Genomic DNA, 10,574 nt, shown 5'->3' with positions numbered 1-10,574 from the left:
TCCCTGGTGCATGCAGAGATCAGTTACAGCCTCTGCTTTCTAGGAAGCTGCAACATAGAGAGAGACATAAGACATGTACAGCAGTAATTTTAATAAAATTGAATTGGAAGTTGGGTCATGCCCCTGGGCCCAAAGTCTCCTTTCTGGAACTGTCCAATCCATACACTATTGTTGATGTGACCAACTTAAGCAGCTGTGTCATATTTGCATGGCCCCTCACCTTCTGACCCCACACAGTTGGACCAGGTGAATTCTTCATCTAAAGGGCATGACCCTGGGGAACAAGAATGTCAAAGCTGATTCCTTCTCAAAACTTTCAACCAAGAAGCATAAAGAATGCAATGATCTGGCGGCAGTCACAGAACAAGTAAGTCATGTGGAGGTGGTACCTTCATAAATACCAGCAGACATCCAAGTTCCACTCAAGCTATGGAGGAACAGGGATTACAAGTCAGCAGAAGAAGCCACTTGCCTCTGTCTTGGTCTTTGCAGAGAGGAGATTGGTACCATGTTCCAGAGAAAAGTTGATTGTAAGGGACAATCAGAGCCACAGAAAATCATTGCCTGGTGGCTTTCTCATTCCTATGAAGTCCAGATGTACTTCCTGAATTTTATGTCCATGAGATTCTTCTGAGTTCTTTCAGTAAATCTATACTTTGCTAGAGCTAGTCTATAACTCTAGCTTTACAGATTCTGGTGTGCACAAATTTTGACTTTCAATATTTTTCCAAAACTCAACTTGATTTCTGTTTTGACCTTCCAATCTGTTGCAGATGCAAAACTACAACTCAGCCAGTTGAAGGATTCTTTCCTGCATCCCCTGCCCCAAGTTGTTTTGCAGTTCCCTGGAACTTATGTAGTGCCAAGACATCAAGATGACTGAAGAAGGGGTGTGGCAGTTGTCTGTTACAAGACACTCTCACCGTCGTGCAGGCCCCCCTGAGACATTCTTCACCCCACGTGCTCTTCAGGTGTCAGTCCATGCAGGCTCCACGGAGACCACCTCCTTCCCATCTGAATGGTCCCATCAGGTCAGCAACCTTTTCCATTTCTCCCAAGCTACTCTGAATGCTCTTGGGCCACCCCCAGTGCAGGAGCTCTGTGTGAGGCTGGGTAAAGCCCTGACTACCAATACTCACCACAGAGACATTTTCTGTCTTGGAATCTTACTGTCTTTTGGGGCCCATTCATCTAGCTGTGGGATTGAGCTGCTTCCATGGGGCTCTGACTTTCTGTAAGGCCCACCAATGTCATCGCACTGACCATTTTGCCTTGACTGTTCTGTCCCCTAACCCAGGAAATCCTTTTCCTCTTGGCTTGCTGGGTAGTGAGAAGGAGGAAACGCTGCATAAACCAAGATGGAGTTTTAGCCACTCAGCAGAATGAAGTGTAAAATCATAAGTTTGATTATGAAAATATAAATGTATCATTTGCGCAGATTTGAGTTGTAGACAAGAGGACTTGTATTTGCCACGTTAAGGTGCCTACCCAGGAATGCTAAGAATTCTTATGGAACATACCCTACTCCCAGATTGGTTAACAAATGGTTGAATTTGAGCCAATTTCTTTGAGGCAATGACTGTGACCTCAGTGAGCACTGATGTGTGAAAATGAGGTAGACTCTCAGAAGTCACTGCTGGTTTCAGAAAAAACCGTCTTTGAAAGAGTACCTCAGGATGCTTTCTGTCTCCCAGGAAGTCAACAGAAGGAAGGAAGAATGGGCAAATGAAAACTTCTGAGGTTTCTGCAGAGATTAAATTCTCTAATTTCTGGGAAGCTGCCTCAGGAAAGACAAGGATCTCTTGAGGACCTCTGTCAAGGATTCTAATTTCTCAAAAACCACAACCTTTTCCCAAGGAGAGTGGAGCAATTCTAGCTGAACTGGCTGCCTCCAGAAACCGAGAGGTCCCTTGTTACTCTGCAGAACCCACACAGCCCCTTAATGTGACATTAACTCAGTGACCTGGAGCACATGCAGAAAAGGTCTATATCCTGGCTAGAAGGAAAACTCTGCCTAGCCCCAAGGGGAATATTTCAAGGTAGCTGCTCTGAGTAGAAAAGGGGAAATGTTCTCCAAGCAGAAAAGTGCAAATGGATTCTGCTCTTCCTTGATTTATGGGAAGATAAACACTTTATGGGAGATTCTACCCACAAAGAGACCCAGAACTAATAACTTGGAAACTGAGGTATATTTGGTACTAGGAAGGGCAGCTTGGGAAACCAGAAGAGAACTAGATTGGGGCCAGGCCGACTCTGCAGGAGCCTAACTCATTCAGCTCACTTTTCCCCTCTGAGCCCAGAAAGCCCCCAAGGCCCAAGTTAAAATAGTACCACCAGAAGGAGGAGAATTATGCATCTAAAAAGCAGTTGGGGTAACAGCCCCATTATTTAGGGAGGCAGCTTTTCACTGAGGCTTTATAACCCCTCACTCTGTGAATGGTTAGAGGTTCAAATCCCAGCTTCACCACTCAGCAAGCCAAGTTACTTAGCCTTTGTGCTTCAGTTTTGCCATCTGAGATATGGACATAGTGTAGTACCTACCTCCATTGGGATGTTGTAAGGTTAAATGAGGTCATTCACAAAATATGCTTGAGACATAATGGTAGGCAGCATTTTGACTGTTAACCACTCCTGTTGCTTTTAAGCAAAATGAGATATCTCTTCCTTGAAGAATACTGTTCAAAGACATGCAAACACCAAGGAGAAAAAGGGTGTGGGGAGATGCAGGGATTTGTTTCATTTATAAAATATTACTCCACCATAGTAGTTTGCTTGCAAGGAACAGAACCCCACTGAAAGAGCCTTAACTAGAAGGGAAAGCCACATATGATAAACAGGAGAAGAGCAAGAGCCTTTTTGGGTATGTGAGTTGGATTTTAAAGAGTGGGTCAATGGAGATGTTGTACAAGGCCTAGAAGGCAGGAGGACATGAGGGCCTGGTGCTTCCAGCCTGTTCTTTCCTCCTTAGGAGACAGCTTCTGTCCGAGGGCTAACAGGAGAAGGGGGAGTAGTATCTCAGGATGTCAGGAGTTTGTGCAATTTCCCAAGCTTGTTCAGTTTCTCCCCATTACATACACACGTGGGTTCTTCCTCACTGGCAACACCCTCATCATGTGGCTAGTGCTCCACCCCTTCTTGATCTTTCAAGGGTCTTAGGGATTGTGAGAGGCAATTTCCATACAATGAATAAAACTGGGGACCAAGTGAGGACTTTGATGCAACATCTCATTGAGGATTGCCAGCAAATGCAAAGTCCTCACTTGACAGCAACAGAATAAATAGCACACTTGGCCCTGGAGCACAGGCACAGGGTGGGTTCTTTCTGATGGAGACTGGGCAGTCTGTGGACTGAGGCTCACAAAGAGGCAGGTTCTCCATCCTTGGCCAGACCCAGCCACCTGGAATCTTTGGCAAATTCCTCAGAGTCAACTCTCAGGGAAAGCTCATAACCCCCATTCATTTATTCTCTTCTTTTCCCCCCAACCACACCTAGTCATTTTTTCTCCCTAGCCCTGGATAATAATCTCTTTTGACATGGGGAAGAATCTACTCTCTCCCTCTGCTTTTGGCTGTGTTTTTGTTCATTGCCTCATAGAGGGTTGCAGCCCAGGAGAAAGTTGAAAGAGCCCCTGAGCTATTGTAGCTTTTGTGTTAGAAAAACCTAAACGCTTATGGGTATGCAATTCATAGGCACAAAGATGACTTGTTTGAATTATAAGTGAAAGGGTGCTCACAAAAGGAAAAACTAAATTAATATCTCAAACTATGATTCCAGCCACTTCTGGTTACAGTATAATATTGTGGGTAAGGCTGGTAGGCCTATCTTTCTGCCAATTCTAGAATTCAGAGCCCAGATCAAAGATTTGGCATTAGAAACATCCTGAACATTTGCTTTCAGCTTATCCAGGGGCTGGTTCATGAAGCCTAAAGTCACCAGAAGGGTGGTGTATAGTCAGAGAGAGAGAGAGAGAAGAAGTACTAGCACAGTGCTGGATCTCTGAAGTTAAAAGAGTAGAGAGCTTCAAGGACTGACTGTGGTTGCAGAGATAAGACTGGGAAGAGCCCATTGGGTGGTCTCTGATAACACTTTGAAAACTATTTCTGATAATGGGTATCCCAATAGAAAAAGAAGAAGTCAAACTACCCCTGTTTATAGACGACATGATTCTATATCTAGAACACCCCTCATGGCCCAAAAGCTCCTTCAGCTGATAAACAACTTAAGCAAAGTTTCAGGACACAAAATCAACATACAAAAATCATTCTAGCATTCCTGTACACCAACAACAGCCATGCCAAGAGCTAAACCAGGAATGCAATCCCATTCACAATCACCACAAAAAGAATCAAATACCTAGGGATACAGCTAACCAGGGAGGTGAAAGATCTCTACATTGAGAAGTACAAAACACTGCTCAAATAAATCAGAGATGACACAAACAAACGGACAAACATTCCATGGTCATGGATAGGAAAAATCAATATCATTAAAATGGCCATACTGCCCAAAGCAGTTTATAGATTCAATGTTATTCCTATCAAACTACCAACAACATTCTTCACAAAACTAGAAAACACTATTTTAAATTTCATATGGAACCAAAAAGAGCCTGAATAGCGAAGGCAATTCTAAGCAAAAAGAACAAAGCTAGAGCCATCATGCTACCCGACTTCAAACTATGCCTCAGGGCTACAGTAACCAAAACAGCATGGTAGTGGTACAAAAACAGACACATAGACCAATGGAACAGTATAGAAAGCCCAGAAATAAGGCCGCACACCTACAACCATCTGATCTTCAACAAAGCTGACAAAAACAAGCAATGGAGAACAGACTCCCTGTTCAATAAACGGTTCTGGGATAACTGGCTAGCCATATGCAGAAGACTGAAGCTAGGCCCCTTCCTTACACCATATACAAAAATCAATTCAAGATGAATTAAAGGCTTAAATGTGAAGCCTAAAACTATGAAAACCCTGGAAGACAACCTAGGCAATACCATCTTGGACCTAGGAATGGCCAAAGATTTTATGACAAAGACACCAAAATAAATCACAACAAAAACAAAAATTGACAAATAGGATCTAATTAAACTAAAGAGCTTCTGCACAGCAAAAGAAACTATCAACAGAGTAAACAGACAACCTAGAGAATGAGAGAGAAATGTTTGCAAACTATGCATCTGACAAAGGTCTAATATACAGCATCTATAAGGAACTTAAACAAATTTACAAGAAAAAAAAACAACCCATTAAAAAGTGGGCAAGATGTGAACAAACACTTTTCAAAAGAAGACATACATGTGGCCAATGAGCATAATAAAAAAAGCTCAATATCCCTAATGATTAAACAAATGCAAATCAAAACCACAATGAGATACCATCTCACACCAGACAGAATGGCTACTATTAAAAAGTCAAAAAAATAATAATAATAACAGATGCTGGCAAGGTTGAGGAGAAAAGCCAATGCTTTTACACTACTGGTGAAAATACAAATTAGTTCAACCATTGTGGAAAGCAGTGTGGTGATTCCTCAAAGACCTAAAAACAGAACTGTCATTCAACCCAGCAATCCTATAAAACTAGGTATATAACCAAAGGAATATAAATCATTCTATCATAAAAACACATGCACACATTCATTGAAACACTATTCACAATAGCAATGACATGGAATCAACCTAAGTCCCCACCAGTGGCAGACTGGACAAAGAAAATATGGTAAATATACACCATGGAATATCATGCAGCCATAAAAAAGAATAAGATCATGTTGTTTGCAGAAACATGGAGCTGGAGGCCATTATCCTTAGCAAACTAACGCAAGAACAGAAAAGCAAATACTGCATGTTCTCACTTATAAGTGGGAGCTAAATGATGAGAACACATGGACACATAGAGAGGAACCACAGACACTGGGGCCTACCTGAGGGTGGAGGGTGAGAAGAGGGAGAGGATCAGAGAAAATAACTATTGGGTACTAGGCTTAACACCTGGGTGACAAAATAATCTGTACAGCAAACCCTGCGATACAAGTTTACCTGTATAACAAACCTGCGCATGTACCCCTGACCTAAAATAAAAATTTTAAAAAGAAAGAAAATTTTCTGTAGAGGGTGAGGACAAAATCAGCTGGCAATGGGTTAACAGAGGAGTGGAGAAGTTCTGGAAGCTGATGATGTGATATAGATTTGAGGAATTTAACTTTTAAAAACCTTTATGTTTTACCTGGTTATCACTTCTTGTTTCACTGCCAGTGACAAATAGCTTGCCATTTTAGGAATGTAAAATTTTTTTATATCATATGACTTGATGCAGTTATGGGGGTTGAACCACTATTGCATTTTGAAACATTTCTTAAATAAAATTAGAAGACTGGGCTAATTGGTCTCTGAGGTCCCTGCCAGCTCTGACATTCCATGACGACTTGAACCAGCCATCACAAATGAACATTTACAGAGCACTTTCAGCAACACAGAACATGCAAAGATGGCTCTTGTCTGTAGCCACAATGGGAATTCTTATAAACTCCCTACAACTGCAGAGCCCTCTGCTTCTGATTGTCTCATCTTCTGCTTAGCTTTGCTTAGAATCAAGTCTTCATCAGTCCACAGGCTGTAAGGGGAAGCCACCCATTGAGCAATGAGGGGGCCCACATGGCCAGCTGTGAGTGGTAAACTGCTCCCCACAAACCCACCCACAAGGTCTATATGGAGTTAGGACCCATCGGGAACCCTTGGTGGTTTAGGCCATTTAATATGTGAATTTCTCAGCCACTGGAAAACCAGAGAGTGCCTCTACCACCCTTCCCCATGGAGCAGCTCCAGGGGCTCAGACATAATACCAGCAGGCACCAGGCCTCATTAGGGGAAGACATGTTTCTGCTGAACTTGCATTTCTAACACAAAGCTGCCTCTAGTAACCCTAGTGAAAGAAGTACAAGAAGCCACAGGAAACTATTTTCAGCTATCTTAAAACTAGAAAATTGGTTTAAAATTGTTGCATTCTGCTTTCCAAAGAATCATTTACAGCTGTCTTGCCTCCCTTTTATACAATTTACACATATGACTCAGTCCTACCTTCGTCCCACAACTGAGTGACACCTGGAAAAAAATGTACACTAAAGAGACCTCCCTGGCCCCTCCAGATTCAGAAATCTGAATGTTTTCAAGTCAGAAATAAAGAGAACTGCTTGCTTCTCTCTCTCTCTCTCTCTTTATCTCTCTCTCTTTCTTTCTTTCATTTTCTTTCTTGACAGGGTCTCACTCTGTCAATCAGGCTGGAGTGCAGTGGTGTGATCATAGCTCACTGTAACCTCTAATTCCTGGGCTCAAATGATTCTCCCACCTCAGCCTGCTGAGTAGCTAGGAACTGCGTGCTTTTCCACAGCCAATTCTCGGTCCACCTGCTTATGATCCTGTGTCTCTGGTGCCATCTGCAGGAAGTAGACACAGCCAAATGTTTTATACAGATTGAGTATCCATTATCTGAAATTCTGGGGATCGGAAGTGTTTCAAATTTCAGATTTTTTTTTAAATTTTAACATATGTTCATGTACCTAATGGGATATCTTGGGATGTGACCCAAGTCTAAACAGGAAATTCATTTGTATTTTATATATGCCTTATACACATAGCCCAAAGGTAAGTTTATACAATAACTTTAATTTGTGCATGAAATCAAGTTTTGACTGCATTTTCTACTACAGCCTGTCACGTGAGGTAAGGTGTGGAATTTTCCACTTGAGAAATCATGTTGGCCTTCAAGAAGTTTCCAGTTTTGGAGGATTTTGGATTTCAGATTTTCAGATTGGAGATTCTCCACCGGTATTTTTATGTGATATTAACTCAACAACTGGTGGTGATTGACCACAGAGGGGACAACAAACAAGCAGCCTAAGAGAGGCACCAAGAGAACCATGGATGATAAGGAAGTCATGAATGTCCCTTAGAATCACTCAGCAATGCTAAAGGCATCACGAGATGTCAAGTAAGATAAGGATGGAAATTTTCCAGTGGTTTTGACCATTTGGAGGCTACAGTTATAGGGCTAACCTTGATGAAAGTAGATTTATTATCTCAGCAGGAAACAGAAATTATACTGCCCTGATTGGATGGGTGCAAAGAGAAAGAGACATCATGTGCTTCACAGACTTTGGGTCAGAAGAGTAGGAGAGAAGTTAGCTATGGTGAGGGAACTATAATATCAGGAAAGGGATTTTTAGGATTAGAGCATGCTTTTAGATTGAAAAAATAGAGAAGGAGATATTGGAGATTACCAGAGAGAGGGAGAGAGAGCGATGCCTTGAAGAGGCAGAAGGGAACAGAGTCCAGAGGCAGGTGGAGGTTTACCCTTAACAAGGGAGGAAGGGAGGATGAATTTGGAATATATGACAAGTTTATAGGTCAGAGTACAAGAAACTGAGCTTGGAAGCTTCAATTTTCTCTATGGAATGGGATGCAAAATGTAGATGGGCATAACACAAGCCTGGAAGGTTTGGAATTATCCTTGGTCTGAACTTCTTTCCCTTTCCCTCTGTTATGTAAAATTGTTAATGAGTAGGTTGACCATTACTCCTGGTGTGTCCAAGACGGTCCTAGTTTATGCCTATTGCTCTGTTATAATTATTCATTCTCAACAATGTCCCAGTTGGAATAATAAATTATGTGGTCACTGTATTATGTGTATGTGTGTGTGTGTGTGTGTGTGCGCGCGCATGCGAGGGCAAGGTTGGTGTTTTGTCAGCCTGCACAACTGTGGCATTTTCTCCTGTAATGCAGACCCCTGCATCAGACCCAGAAGATGCAAATAGTATTGATCCAGGGTTGGGGTTTTTCTAGGCAGGTGAAGTAGCAGGCTAGAGATACTTAAGATTTGAGAGTTCTGGTGATTAGGTAGCATGGAGACAATGGCATCTATCCATGCTTCCTCCTCCACACAGGTAAGAACATCTTAAACACTGTAGTTTGAGGTATCTCTCAGAGGAAAAGCCAGTGCTCTTTGTAGACAATGGTCTACAAAGTCCTGAGTGACCCGCAACCACCTCTGACCTTCTGTCACCTCCTTCTCATTTACTGCTCTGCAGAAAAGAAGACCACAGCCTCAGAATTTACCATAAGGACAGCACTGTGGGAAGGAGGGAAGGAAGTGTCTAGGTGTCTAGCAAACAGCACACCCCAGATCCTTAACACATGAAAACTGCAGACTTTCTTTACATACTGATACAACAAAAGACATCCCCTCCTCCACCACCTGAGTATTGCCCTATGCACAAGAGGGGTGCAGGAATTTTGTAATTCATAGGCAGAGACTGGGGGATATTGTGGTAGTCAGGGAAGGGGAAATCTAGGGACTACCAGAGGATGCGAATGCTACAGTCCTAAATTAGCAAACTTCAAAAGGCCATATGGGAGGAGTGGCAATTACATACTTTTCCTAGTCAAACTTTAGCAATGTATTATTTCACTAGACATTAATTCTTCTTTCTATACAGTAGTTTGTCAAACTTGAAGCTCTGAGGAATAACAAGATGCCACATATGTCTGGAGTGGAGTATAAAAGAAGAGTCAATCTCATAGTAGACAAACACCCCAAGGACACAGGCTCTTTACACTTGCAGTTTCCTTTGCTTTTGATGCTCGTAATACAGACAGCATCCAACATAGCAAGGTTCAACATTTAACATCTCTGCTTTGAATGGTGCAAAGGTGATGCACATTCAGTGCACTCCTCAGCTCCCGATGGGGTTACATCTGGATAAACCCATTGTAAATTGAAAATACCATAAGTTGAAAACACACTGTTGACTAACAATATTTTCAACTCATGAAATGCTTATGAGGTTACTGATGGGCTTCTAGGGACATAACCCCATTGTAAAATGGGGAGCATCTGCGTCCTCGTGGCTTGTCCCATGCTGCTGTCTCTGCTTAAATGTACTCTAACTGGTGAGGACTCCCGTAGTCACCATAGAGAACAACTCCTCCATTCTGCATAAACTGCTTTTTCTCCACAACATTGATAACCATCTGGTATACATAGATCCTTATTTATAGTTTTCCTTCCCACTCTAATGTAAACTCTATGTGGCAGAGACTTGGTATGGTCACTGCAATAACCCCAATGCCTGCAGCAGTGCTTGGGCCATACTGGGTTTTCAATGACTATTTGTGGAATGAGCGAATGAGTAAGTGGATACTAAGAGTATTCACGCAATGTCTGTTTTCATGAAATTTTGATAAGCCCTCATGATCAAATTGTGGAGATATTCTAAGAGAATAATTACATCTTGATTCTTTGGAGTAGGTGAATTGCCCCTTTTTTCCCCTCAGAAAAATCTGTTGGACAGGTAAGCTATGCTCAGTAGCTTGAGATGAGTCTCAATCCTGGGACTCAAGTGTTTTAACTCCAAATTCCATCCCATTTCCATAGCCCAACATATATCCTTTCCTTCAGCACAGAGAAAGAAGTCTTCTTTTTGAAAGCATCATTTCCTTTCACTGTCTCCGCTTTCTCACCTCTTTTGGGATTTAGTCTCTTTTTGACCAGCCTCAACCTGGCCTCATCATCCC

The sequence above is a fragment of the Symphalangus syndactylus genome, chromosome 18, assembly GCF_028878055.3.
Source record: "Symphalangus syndactylus isolate Jambi chromosome 18, NHGRI_mSymSyn1-v2.1_pri, whole genome shotgun sequence".
In the NCBI taxonomy this organism is placed as follows: Eukaryota; Metazoa; Chordata; class Mammalia; order Primates; family Hylobatidae; genus Symphalangus; species Symphalangus syndactylus.
This window is presented reverse-complemented; position numbering follows the sequence as displayed.